Source organism: Schistocerca americana, chromosome 7, assembly GCF_021461395.2.
Source record: "Schistocerca americana isolate TAMUIC-IGC-003095 chromosome 7, iqSchAmer2.1, whole genome shotgun sequence".
NCBI lineage: Eukaryota > Metazoa > Arthropoda > Insecta > Orthoptera > Acrididae > Schistocerca > Schistocerca americana.
In genome coordinates, this window is record NC_060125.1 from 186,243,568 (window position 1) to 186,258,034 (window position 14,467).

The 14,467-nt window shown below is 43.4% G+C and overlaps 1 pseudogene; it reads right to left on the reverse strand.

Moving 5' to 3' along the window:
* Positions 1-12,817: 12,817 nt before the first annotated feature.
* LOC124623470 lies at positions 12,818-12,997 on the reverse strand (annotated as a pseudogene).
* Positions 12,998-14,467: the final 1,470 nt, after the last annotated feature.

Consider the following 14,467-nt stretch of genomic DNA (forward strand, 5'->3'; position numbering starts at 1 on the left):
GAAATAGATTCGATACGTGCGTACTCATGCAAATATACGGTTAAAAGGCCCATCCTAAAACTGAAGATCGATTTCAATCAGATATGGTTTACATATTAGTTACTGTGAATAGTTGTGTGATGGGATTGTTCTTATCAAAATCAACAGCAAACCAAGACCGACAACGAAAGTCGAGATATAAGTGCCGGCGTCGCAAGCTGAAGAGAAAGCAATATGAAGGTAGTGAAAGCGTAATACTTTACGTAAACGGAGATGAAAATGTAATTGTCATAGCGACTGGAATGTAGTTGTAGGGGGGGGGGGAGCAGAAGAAAGGGTGACAGTTTCGGACAAGGAATGAGAGAGGAAAATTATTAACTGAATTCTGTAATAAATTTAAGCTAGTAATAGCGAATATTTTGTTCAAGAATCAAAAGAGTAGGAGGTATATATGGAAAAGGCCGGGTGATACGGGAAGATTTCTGTTACATTACATCATGGTCAGATGGAGATTCTGGAATCAGATACTGTATTGTAATGCGTAACCACAAATAGATATAGAGATAACAATGTAGTAGAGATGAAGAATTGACTGAAGTTTAAAAGATTAGTCAGTAAGCATCAACATGCAGTAACAATCAATACGGAAGTAATAAGGGACGACGAGATACGCTTGAAGCTGTCAAAGGCTATAGATCCACCAATGAGGAACATCTCAGTAGGCAGTACAGTTGAAGAGGAATGGACATTTCTAAAAACGGCAATCACAGAAGTTGGAAGGAAAAACATAGGTACAAAAAAGGTAATCGTGAAGAAATCATGGGTAACACAAGAAATACTACAGGTGATCGACGAAAGATGGAAATACAGAAACGGTCAGGAAAATACAGGAACACAAAATTACAAGTCGCTGAGGTATGAAATGAACTGGAAGTGCAGGCAAGCTAAGATGAAATGGCTGCACGAAAAATGTGAAGAAGTCGAAAAAGAAATGTTTTTCTGAAGGACTGATTAAGTTCACAGGAAAGTTAAAATAGCCTTCGGTGAAATTAAAAGCAAGGGTGGTAAGATTAATAGTGCAACGGAAATTCTGGTGTTAAATGCTGAGAAGATAGTGGACAGGTGGAAAGAGTACACTGAAGGATGAGAAGATTTGACTGATATGATAAAAGGAAAACAGGTATCGATAGAAGAACTGGGGGATCCAGAATAAGAATTTAAGAGAGCTTTGTAGGACCTAAAGTCAAATAAGGCAGAAGGGGTAGATATATACAATATATTTATAAAATCATTAGGGGAAGTGGCAACCTAACTACTATTCACGTTGATGTATGGAATGAATGAGTTTGGCCACTACCACTTTACTTTCCATAAATGTTATCCACACAGATTCGAAGACTGCAAGACCTGACATGTGCGAGAATTATCGCACAATCAGCTTAACAGCTCATCCATCCAAGCTGCTGACAAGAATAATACGCAGAAGAATGGAAAAGAAAAGAGAGGATGTGTTATATCGCGATTAGTTTGTCTCTAGGAAAGGTAAAGACACCACACTGGCGATTTTGACGTTGCGGATGATAATGGAAGCAAGACTAAAGAAAAATCAAGACACGTTAAGGGGATTTTTCGATCTAAAAAAAAAAAAAAGCATTCGACGGTGTCAAATGAGGCAAGGCATTCGAAATTCTGAGGAAAATATAGGTAAGCTATAGATAAAGACGGGTGATACAGAACATGTGCAAGAGACAAGAGGGAATAATAAGAGTGGAAGACACAGAACAAAATCCTCAGATTAAAAACGATGTAACACAGGGATGTAGTCTTTCGTCCCTACTGTTCAATTTATACATCGAAGAAGCAATGATAGAAATACAAGAAACGTTCAAGAGTGGAATTAAAATTCAAGGTGAAAGTATATCAACTATAAGATTCGCTGATGATATTGCTATCCTCAGTAAAAGTGAAGAAGGATTACATGATCTGCTGAATGGAATGAACAGTCTAATGAGCACAGAATATGGGTTGAGAGTAAATTGAAGAAAATGAAAGTAATGAGAAGTACCACGATGAGAACACCGAGAAACGTAACATCAGAATTGATGGACACGAAGCAGATGAAGTCAAGGAATTCTGCTACGTAGGCAGCAAAATAAGCGATAATGGATATAACAAGGAGGACATCAAAAGCAGGCTAGTACTGGCAAAAAGGGCATTCCTAGCCAGGAGAAGTCTACAAGCGTCAAACATAGGACTTAATTTGAGGAAGAAATTTTGAGAACGTATGTTTGGTGCACAGCATTGTATGGTAGTGAAACATAGACCGTGGGAAAACCGGAACAGAAGTGAATCGAAGCATTTTAGACGTGGTGCTACAGACTTGCATGGACTGATAAGGTAAGGAATGAGGAGGTTCTGCACAGAACCAGAAAGGAATATACGGAAAATACTGACAAGAAGAAGGGCAGTATGATAGGACATTTCTAAGACATCAGGGAATGACTTCCATAGTACTAGACGAAGCTGTAGAAGGCAAAAACCGTAGAGGAAGACAGATATTAGAGTACATCCAGCAAATACTTGAGGACGTAGGTTGCAAGTGCTGATCTGACTTGAAGAGGTTCGGACAGGAGAGGAATTCGTGGCAGTCCGCTTCAAACCAGTCAAAAAACTGATGGTTCAAAAAAAAAAAATTATTACGATCTGGAAGGAAAAAAATAAGCTTATGATCTCGAAAGAAATAGTTTGGGGGTAAGAACCAGCAACTTCCGGTCGGAGGAGCAGGGGGTTAATAACGTGGAGAGAGAAGGGGGGAGAAGGAGATGGACAGACCGAGAGGGGAAAGTACGAGATAAACACAGATAGGAGGTAGGAGGAGATGAATAGAGAATGGGGTTGGAGGAGATGGATGGAGAGGTGAGAGATGGGGGGAGGGGTGATGGACAGAGAGGGTTTGAAGCAGGAGATGGACAGAGAGGGGGTACTGGAGTAATAGAAGACTGGATAAATACATGCCTGGGGAACGCTGCGCACTCGGCTAGTGTTACCACAGAACCGTAGAAACGTCGGAAATACTTTCAATCTTTTCGAAAATAATCTCCTTCGATCAAACTCCGTGTTTTGTAATTCCGTTCTTGTGACTGTCTCTATGATTACTTCGAACAAATTTTAAGAAATGCGGATACAGCAAGAAAGATAAGATAGCGTGTTGTTTACATGACAAAGGCTGTCTCAGTAAAAGCTAGACTAACATAGCGTTCAAAAGCGAATTTCTGTACGCAAGTGACTTCATCGGAATGACAGAAAAGCTCCAATGTGAAGAGCCGAGCAGTTTCAGCAGCTTCGACAGTTGATGAGTCCTGAGTTAATGGACGACCAGTGTAGCCCGCGAACATAAATTTTTCAGGGCTAGCTGACAGGCTGATGGTTGGTTGGTTGGTTTTGAGGAAGGAGACCAGACAGCGAGGTCATCGGTCTCATCGGCTTAGGGAAGGACGGGGAAGGAAGTCGGCCGTGCCCTTTGAAATGAACCATCCCGGCATTTGCCTGGAGTGATTTAGGGAAATCACGGAAAACCTAAATCAGGATGGCCGGACGCGGGATTGAACCGTCGTCCTCCCGAATGCGAGTCCAGTGTCTAACCACCAGGCTGATGGAATCGGTAAGAAAATGATGACCAATGTTCTACAGGATGGATATAACCAGAATAACGAAGCAGATTTGCCATCTACTGATCAACAGACTCAAAGCTCCCGAAAATGATTTAAGGATCTACGGAAAGTCGTATACAGCATTGGGCTGAATCTGAAGGCCATATCTAACCAATCAACGTGCAAATCACTGTTCAGGAACTATAAGAACTTCCATGATGAGCCCAGTTAGAACAGCGGTTGGAAAAACTACAAATAAATTAGCCTCTGGCTGCAAAGCCCATTTTTAATATCTTTATACAAATCAGTTTCCGGTCTATCCGGCTAAATCTTCAGATACACTTATTCACATAGCAAAACTTTCCAAAAATTACGTTACCGGTGTCCATATAGGCTCACATCACAGCAGCATTACTCGTATACTACACGTTACAAGTTGTCTAACCACTGCTGCTCTGAGATCAGATTGAAGTCCTTGTGAGTGAATCAGATTATGCATGGTGAACACACAACAACCTAATATATTCAAAACTTCATGAGAAAGAAACGGTAAATTTTATTCTCTTCAAATTTTAACTTGTCAGTTAAGTGTTTCTTGCTTTTTTATGTATGGAAGCAATTATATTGTGCCGGCCGCGGTGGCCGAGCGGTTCTGGGCGCTTCATTCCGGAACCGAGCTGCTGCTACGGTCGCAGGTTCAAATCCTGCCTCGCCCACGGATGTGTGTCATGTCCTTAGGTTAGTTAGGTTTAAGTAGTTCTAAGTTCTAGGGGACCCCTTTTCACCATCGTTCATAAAAGAGATTCGTCAAACGTGAAAGTGTTCTGTGTAGTATCGACAGAGAGAGGCTTACGGCTCCTTATTTTTCATGGAGAAAAACGTCACAGGCATTTGATGCTTCGACCTGCTTCCTTCGTGGCTTCTGCTTCAATTGCAGAAAGTATACTAAAGAAAGATGGCGCACCTCCTCACTTTTACTGGCTGCATGGAAACACCTCCACACACATTTGCATGAACGGTGTCTCGGCTGTGCGAGTGCTGATGATGATGATGCGATGTGTGGATGGCCACAACGATCTACAGACTCAACCCCTTGTATTGTTTTTAGGGGGTTATGTGACAGATAAAGTGCTTATCCCAATCCTCCCACAATCCATGTAGCAGCCACGACAGCGAATTGCAGCTGCCACGGAGTCCATCATCACCGAGATGTGGCATACCTTTTAGGAAGAGTATGAATATCGCCTCGATGATTGCCGTGTGATTCGAGGAGCAGATATCGAGTTCATGTAACTTCTAAAAATAACTTTAAAACTTCCAAAGGTATTGTACAAACAGGATAATGTCTAAGGCGAAATAGTTATAACGTCTCGTTTGTGTGAACTTCTGAAAATGTGAAGAAGTGCTCACCTGTACATGAAATTATTCACGTTTATAGTCCAAACATAAAGATATTAATACATTATATCTTACACGTATAAAACGTCGTCATATTATATTGTAGGGCAGAGCTCTAGTTTTTGGAGTGATCAGTAACCAGTAGCAGCTGCAACAGTTACTCTGGATATTACTATTTTACCTGTGGACAGAGGAAATGCTGTTGTTGTTCTGGACAAGCAAGATTACGCTCAAATGTTTCAGAATTTAATGTCTCATTCAGCTTATCACAGGACTGGTGCTGACCCCACAACAAGTGTTGGAAGACTAACAGCCTCCTTAAGAAAAATTCGTTATCTCAGGAGACTATAAAGAGTCTTTATTGGAGTGTCCTCTGTAGCTTATATAGCATTCTCAAGACACACAAAGAAGGGTCCCTCTTCGCCCGATTGTGAGTAACATCGGTACTCTGACATATGGTAAGTAGAGGAACAATGTTCATTGAACACCATTCTGCACCGTTGCCAAATTTATTCAAGATGGCTGCTCTCCTCTGACTCCCCTGGGAGTTCTCCCAGCTCCTCACCCAGGAGTAGATGTGATGACAACATCATATGACATCATCACCACCAGTCCTTCACCTCCCCAATTAACTCCCCATCCTCCACTTCCCTACAAACCTCCCCCATTTCCCCTACCCTCATTCTGTGCTGAGCTTATGGAGAGGAAGTATGTAAGGCAGTCGGTTTACTTGCACACTTTACTTATTTTTGAGGGTGTTGGATTGTCCTACAGCTTCGTCCTCACTCAGTTGCCCACTGCTCCCCTTTTCTGCTGCCTCCCTGTGCTCTGCACCCTGTTTTCCCGATCGTGTGTGTTCATGTTCACTTCAAATTTGGAAAAACGACTGCTCTAGTCCACAATACCGCCCCAAGAGGGTGCTCAAAATTGTCCTACAGCAGCCCCAACTGCCCTCACTTTCTGTCGCTGCCCGCCTAACCCGAAAAGATCTCACCAGGAGAGAGTGGCGGCAGCTGCATATGTGTTCACCTCGATGTGCAGATACAGACTAACCAGCTTATAACTTGTCCTACCTCCCATCCTTCGTCGCCTCCCTCGCCTCCTCCTATCGGTAGGGATACTGGTTTTCCAGCTCTATTCTGGCTTGTCCCTGATGGTATACAAAGAGATCTAGGTGAAACTCCTTATAAATACTTAGTGTGATTACACAGGTATCCTCTTCCATCCACTGCCATCGCCACACTGTACCGACAGGAACATTGCAGACAAATTGCTGTCAGGGAGCCATACACTCGGCCGCCATGCCGACTGCGAGAAGGCACTGTAAAGCAGAGAAACCACTATCAGGGGCCGCACAGTCTGCCCACAGAAGCCACTTGCCCTGGTACCGCTCCACGCAGAAGCACGTGCATACACACCCGAGGGACCTCCCTTTGTTCTTGTGACCCCGAACAAAGCATTAGGTGGCAGCATTCCTCTGAATGGGAATGTGTATACAGGCACAACATGTCGCAAGCAGATTCATCTTCGAACCTGATCCTGGCCACAGTGCATGGTGGATCCACCTTTGAACTCTATCTCAATCCTAACACGTGGTGGACACACCTTTGAACCCTGTCCTGGTCATAACAAGCGGTGGGTCCAATTTCGAACTCTTTCCGGGATGACTGCCTATTGGCTTCTGTCTCGGGTTCTTCGGCCGACGTTCATCTAATGATTTTTCTGACGTTTCGCCAGGAGTGGCTGGCATTGTCAAAGCTTCACCCTCCATTGCTGGTGGTGAACTGGAGCCGAGCTCGCGGCCGCAGACTATATGTACCTGGCGCGCCAACGTCCGAGGGCTTCTCCGCGGTCATTTCCGGTGCGAATGCGTGAGCAGCAACACTTGTAACGAGAAATGCAACACCTGTAAACTGTTCTGAGGAGCAATGGGTACTCCACAAATTATATTAGAAGTGTAACAGAGCCAAACACTTGGCGAAGTAAGGAGCCAGAAAAAGAAATGTCGGGTACGGCTTTTCTGCCATACATTCCCAGAGTGACGGACAGAATCGGCCGTGTATTGCGCAAACATAGTGTAAAGACGTTTTCAAACCGACAAGGAAGATCAAAGAATGTCTTAGATCGGCGAAGGACAAAAGAGACCCACTTGCAATGTCGGGAATATACCGTATACCATGCACATGAGGAAAAGTTTATGGTTTGGTTCAAATGGCTCTGAGCACAATGGGACTTAACATCTATGGTCATCAGTCCCCTAGAACTTAGAACTACTTAAACCTAACCAACCTAAGGACATCACACAACACCCAGTCATCACGAGGCAGAGAAAATCCCTGACCCCGCCGGGAATCGAATCCGGGAGGAAAAGTTTATGTCGGAATGACTGGACAATCAATTAACACCAGGATCAAAGAGCATAAGCGACATTGCAGGTTGGGGCAGGTGGAGAAATCGGCCGTGGCAGAGCACGCACTGAATGAGACCGACCACGTAATAAAATTCGCCGACACGGAAGTTCTGGCTGTAGAGAAGCACTATCACACGCGCTTGTTCAGAGAAGCTGTAGAAATACAAAAACACACGAACAGTTTCAACAAGAAAGAGGAAAGCCTTAAGGTAAACGGATCCTGGCTTCCCGTACTGCAGCGAACGACCGTCGCAGGTAGCAAGAGGAGAACCGCACCAGAAATGACCACGGAGAAGCCCTCGGACGTTGGCGCGCCAGGTACATATAGTCTGTGGCCGCGAACTCGGCTCCAGTTCACCACCGGCAATGGAGGGTGAAGCTTTGATAATGCCAGCCACTCGTGCTGGCGAAACGTCAGAAAAATCATTAGATGAACGTCGGCCGAAGAACCCGAGACCGAAGCCAATAGGCAGTTTGTTAAGTGGCCACGAAAGCCTTAACAATTTTGTCTTTCCGGGATGCGACATGTGGTGGATCCACGTACAAGCTCTGGCCCGATCCTATCCCAAATTTACCCCGTAGAAGTGACGTTCTGAACACATGAACAGAAATATAAGAATCTTGGTTCATTAGAGTTGGCTAAATATAAAGCGAGCTTTCAAAGCAGGTTCCTTTGTAACACAGTAATGTCTGATTGTGCAGGGGAGGTGTATTGGTGGGTCGAACTGTTTGTTTTGCATGTTACTTGTAACCTGTGCAGAGTTCAGGTACTCCCACATTCATCTCCTGATTCAGCATCATTACGCTGTACAACATGTAATGTGCCTGAGATTAGGTCAACTCACCCTCAATACACAATGTACGATCTGAGGCTGGCATCTGTCAAAGGTTGGTCTTTAGTTATTAAGCAATGTCCTGACAAATTAAGTGAAGCTGGACTGTTTTATAATGATGATGGAGATGAAACAGTGTGTTTCCATTGTGGTGGAAGGTTGAAATATTGGGATGAAACGAATAACTCGTGGACTGAACATTCTTTGTGGTTTTCCAAGTGCTTGTCTATGCTTCTTGCGTGCGGAAGGGATTTTGTGCATAATATCTGTCAGAAGAGAGATGCGAAAATTGCTGCAAAGTTTGCAGCTAATATTAAACACACAAAATCTTCTGAAAGCAGCAACGGAACACCATGCGGCAGTGAGAGCTTCTGCTCACCCATGTATAATCTCCTTCCAGAAAGAAGTGGGATACTATTCCTTCCATGCAGACATATTGCTGCTTGTGTTAAATATTGACCGACCTTTTCCTCATACGCTGTGTGTCAGAGACCTGTTTTAGTTACAGTAAGAGCATTTTTGACGAAGGCAACGATGTTGTAAGGGATACTATTATTTTATGAAGTACTTTTTACATTTTGTTAATAAACGTTATGAAGAATAAAGCATTATTGGTAAAATACGTTCTTTTCTTGTTTTTTCTACATTAATCACACTTAGGTCTGCTCTTAATATAACAGCGATTATTATACTGTGATCTTAACACAAGCTGATTTTTAATGAATAATTGTGATTTTATGTCAAAGCATGGAACTGACATACATCTCTATTCTGTCAACATATGTGCTTAAAGAAACATCATTTCGTCCCCCAGCAGACTATTATTGTTAATATCTGTGCTATAGAGCTCCATATGATCCAGTAACAAATTCCATGTGACATGTACACCTACTAAGCTAGCAGTGACTAGATTCTATACAGGGGTATATTCCAGGGATAAAAAGAAAACCTGGATGCTTCCTATGGCCATGCATCATATTACTTTAGTATAAAACATTCCACACTAGATGTAATCGGAAATGGTGCTTGAGGGTGCTTGATTTCTTAATGTATGCACTACATGCTGGATGGAAGGATGATGTCATATATCAGTACATTAACAGGGAGAAGTCTATGCACTCTAGGGGCATTGTACCATACTGCATAGTCAGGAGCATGGTGTATACAAGGAGGAATTGGTATGGATGCAGAGGCAATATAAAAAAATCCATCTAAACCATAACTTGTTGACACTGAAATAGACCATCTACCTGTACTATTGCAAGCCCCTTCTATAGATGACTACTAGCTTACGGATTCGGATAATCAGGATGGATAAAAGCGACTATATAATATTTACTTAAGCAGGCCTCACAGACGTTTGGAAATAGTATTTCGCAAATAACTGTTTTAGTATGTTTTGAATTTCAAATTTATTGCATGCAAATTTATTGGAGTAGATATACCATCTTGCAATGAACTTTCGTTAGTCTTAGAATGAGTGAGTGACTGAAATCAGGAACAGCATATCTCAGTCTCAATGCTCCTACTATTTTAATCAAAATTATTTCAGTGGATAGTGTACTGGAAGCTCTGTGGTGCTGTGATTCATACACTCCTGGAAATTGAAATAAGAACACCGTGAATTCATTGTCCCAGGAAGGGGAAACTTTATTGACACATTCCTGGGGTCAGATACATCACATGATCACACTGACAGAACCACAGGCACATAGACACAGGCAACAGAGCATGCACAATGTCGGCACTAGTACAGTGTATATCCACCTTTCGCAGCAATGCAGGCTGCTATTCTCCCATGGAGACGATCGTAGAGATGCTGGATGTAGTCCTGTGGAACGGCTTGCCATGCCATTTCCACCTGGCGCCTCAGTTGGACCAGCGTTCGTGCTGGACGTGCAGACCGCGTGAGACGACGCTTCATCCAGTCCCAAACATGCTCAATGGGGGACATATCCGGAGATTTTGCTGGCCAGGGTAGTTGACTTACACCTTCTAGAGCACGTTGGGTGGCACGGGATACATGCGGACGTGCATTGTCCTGTTGGAACAGCAAGTTCCCTTGCCGGTCTAGGAATGGTAGAACGATGGGTTCGATGACGGTTTGGATGTACCGTGCACTATTCAGTGTCCCCTCGACGATCACCAGTGGTGTACGGCCAGTGTAGGAGATCGCTCCCCACACCATGATGCCGGGTGTTGGCCCTGTGTGCCTCGGTCGTATGCAGTCCTGATTGTGGCGCTCACCTGCACGGCGCCAAACACGCATACGACCATCATTGGCACCAAGGCAGAAGCGACTCTCATCGCTGAAGACGACACGTCTCCATTCGTCCCTCCATTCACGCCTGTCGCGACACCACTGGAGGCGGGCTGCACGATGTTGGGGCGTGAGCGGAAGACGGCCTAACGGTGTGCGGGACCGTGGCCCAGCTTCATGGAGACGGTTGCGAATGGTCCTCGCCGATACCCCAGGAGCAACAGTGTCCCTAATTTGCTGGGAAGTGGCGGTGCGGTCCCCTACGGCACTGCGTAGGATCCTACGGTCTTGGCGTGCATCCGTGCGTCGCTGCGGTCCGGTCCCAGGTTGACGGGCACGTGCACCTTCCGCCGAGCACTGGCGACAACATCGATGTACTGTGGAGACCTCACGCCCCACGTGTTGAGCAATTCGGCGGTACGTCCACCCGGCCTCCCGCATGCCCACTATACGCCCTCGCTCAAAGTCCGTCAACTGCACATACGGTTCACGTCCACGCTGTCGCGGCATGCTACCAGTGTTAAAGACTGCGATGGAGCTCCGTATGCCACGGCAAACTGGCTGACACTGACGGCGGGGTTGCACAAATGCTGCGCAGCTAGCGCCATTCGACGGCCAACACCGCGGTTCCTGGTGTGTCCGCTGTGCCGTGCGTGTGATCATTGCTTGTACAGCCCTCTCGCAGTGTCCGGAGCAAGTATGGTGGGTCTGACACAACGGTGTCAATGTGTTCTTTTTTCCATTTCCAGGAGTGTATTATGGAGGTATGCTAAAATCGAAAACGGGGTAATGTATTTCTCATGAAACACTATCAACGAAGACTCTGACAACATTACACTGTCGTATTTCTAGGGTTTAAATCATAAGAATATGATACAGGCGATTAGGACACATGCATTGGGATATTTATAAACAACCATTCGATATCTATAAAATGTAGGTGCTATACCTCTGAATTTCTTTGAGCAGTCAACGTATACTCTGAATGGTTGCAAATTTCACCCTGTACGTTAGTGTGCTATTTTTCTCGTTGTGGTAGCTTCCTACGTCGTCAGTGTCGGGTGGAGGACTCGACAGCCTTGTAACTAATGGAACAGTGCTGTCGGAACGTGTTGAGATTTCGAGAGAATTATCAGGGGCCTGTGACTTGGTGTGGGACATCTCTTGCTCGTCGAAATCAGATGGACTCAAATAATATAATCTAAGACTGGAAGATTTATGAGAATATGGCAGGTAAGCGATACTTTGGCGAAAGGGGAGTTCTATAGCGCTTCTTCTAAGTGTTGTGGCCAAACACATTACGACCTCTTACATAAATCTCGCGAAGTGACTGCAGTGAGAAAATTAGGGGCTAATACGAAGGCTTTTACTGAGAGGCAATCACCAACGGGAGTTCCGTCTTACGTTTCTCGATAAATAAGAGACAACTTTCTTCCGTGAGTGTTTTGGGCCTATAAATGGAGAGGCTGACATCTTAAAATGTAGACCGATTTTATATCTACATCTAAACACATACTTCACAAGCCATCGTATGGTGCGTGGCGGAGGGTACCCTGAACCACTAGTGGTAATTACCTTATTGATTCCACTCACAGATAGAGCGAGGGAAGAAAAGACTGCCTATGTGCCTCCATATGAGCGTTAATTTCTTATCTTCGTGGTCCTTACTCGAAATGCTCGTTGGCGACAGTAGACTCTTTCTGCAGTCAGCTTCAGATGTCGTTTCTCAATAGTGTTTCTCGAAAAGAACATCCTCTACCCTCCAGGGATTCCCATTTGCGTTACCTGGTAAGTGCATTCTGACTGCAGGGAAAAAAATTATTCACTATGAAAAGAGGCTCTCGTGCTCAGTTTAATTCATTAGCCATCAAAAAATGGTTCAAATGGCTCTGAGCACTATGGGACTTAACTTCAGAGGTCATCAGTCCCCTAGAAATTAGAACTACTTAAACCTAACTAACCTAGGACATCACACACATCCATGCCCGAGGCAGGATTCGAACCTGCGACCGTAGCGGTCGCGCGGTTCCAGACTGAAGCGCCTAGAACCGTTCGGCCACCCCGGCTGGCATTAGTCATCAACTTGATATCAATGATGTCCACCAGGCGGGTAGAAGCAAGTGAGAGAATGGCACGGATTGAATACGTAAGCTGTAGTGGTAACCATGCACAACGATAGATGGCCATGGTAATAAAATCAGCTGTATTACTGAAGTTATAAAGTGGTGCGTAGTATTGACTTGATATTTACAACTCCTCTATGCTGCTGTTTGGCTTCGCAGGTGATGAGACATTTGATTACCTTCAGAGAGCTCGAAAGTGAGGAGACATCCTGTGACAAAGGTAGAGTATACTCTTAACACCCCGGCAGGAGCCAAAAATGAGTTTAATATTCTAGTCCTGGAATGCAGGACGTAAAAGATATTATACTGATAAGAACAGATTTTTTAATCAGATGGGAAGATATAGCCTATATCATACTCTTGTACAAGATTTTCGCACTGAGAGCGATACTTTAGCGATGTGGAAACTCATGTATGCCCCAATTTCTTCTGTTTTCGAAAATAATTAGCATAACATGAAGAGTCTAAATTCGAGGTGCATGGACGGCAGCATCACCGTCTAGAATTAGGTAAAATGACAATTTATCTGCTAATAAATATGCAACTAGCGCTTTTTTACGATTTATTCAACCATCAACATGTTTTCCAGCCATTGCAAGCTCATCATCAGATGGAGATGTTACAAGAACATTCTGTTGTGGACCAAGTGTAGCCAGATACAGTGCTGGTGCTGCTGGCGGAAATGACAGAAATTTAGTAATTGGTGACGAAATGTTTGCGAACCCGAAAGTTTTTTACATTTTAGGTACTTACAGTTCACTAACTTGTATCCATATCAGACCTCTTCCCACAACATACATTATTAAGCTGTGTATACAAATATACACAGTATTTAGCTACACTTGTATTACACTGATTCACAGAAAGTAAACATTGGATGTTTTTACAAAGAATATGGATATGATGGATATTACACTTTACTCCATCATGGTTTTTGGGAGGAGATATGTTGTATTATAGTACAAATATTACTAGTACAGATTTTACATTGCAGCAAATGTTGCTAGCTTCAGGAGCGTTTTTATACTGGTAACAAAATTTTTAATATGAGTTAACAGTTATACAGAAGGTAAACAGTTAGAGTGGAGTATTTAATACATAATTAAAAATTTTTTGTAAGTTACAGAAGACCATAGTCGTTACATGACAAGAAGAAGGAGAGTATTTATGCAGGAAGATGAATATGTGTTGTAATTGTCATTTTTGTTTTTTTTTGTGACAGGATATCCTGGAAATTCTGGAAGAAAAGGTTTTGTGTTGATTCAGATAGTACATTTACGATTTTTTTTCGGTGATTTTACTTTCTGGATGTAAAACTCTAATTGTTCAAGGAGGTCCATCTGTATTCCTTTCTCATCATTGTGGTGCACAGGAAGTTCGTCATTGATATCACCAACAGAGAGCTCACGATGAGCATGTGTGACGTAAAACTGAACTTATTTAAAGTTTTGAGTCGAAGGGCATCCATATGTTCTTCGAAGCAGGTTTCAAAATTTCTCCCCGTTCGACCTATGTAGAAAGCATGTGAGTCTGTATATGCCAGACTTTTTATGCCAATCTCCAGCGGATTTATTATTGTGAACAATTTCATTTTGTAGTTTACTGTCAGTGTGGAAGGATATTTTTATGTTATGCAGTTTGAAAAGATTTGCAAGTTTATATGACACTTTGTTAAGGAATGGAAGACAAACATGTTGATTGCTTGAGTTTACTTTGGATTTTTTCAGTTATGGTGTTTATCAAACAGGCAGTATAACCATTATTTTGGGTTACAGATTTAAGTATGTTCATCTTCTTCACCGATTGGGTGCAGA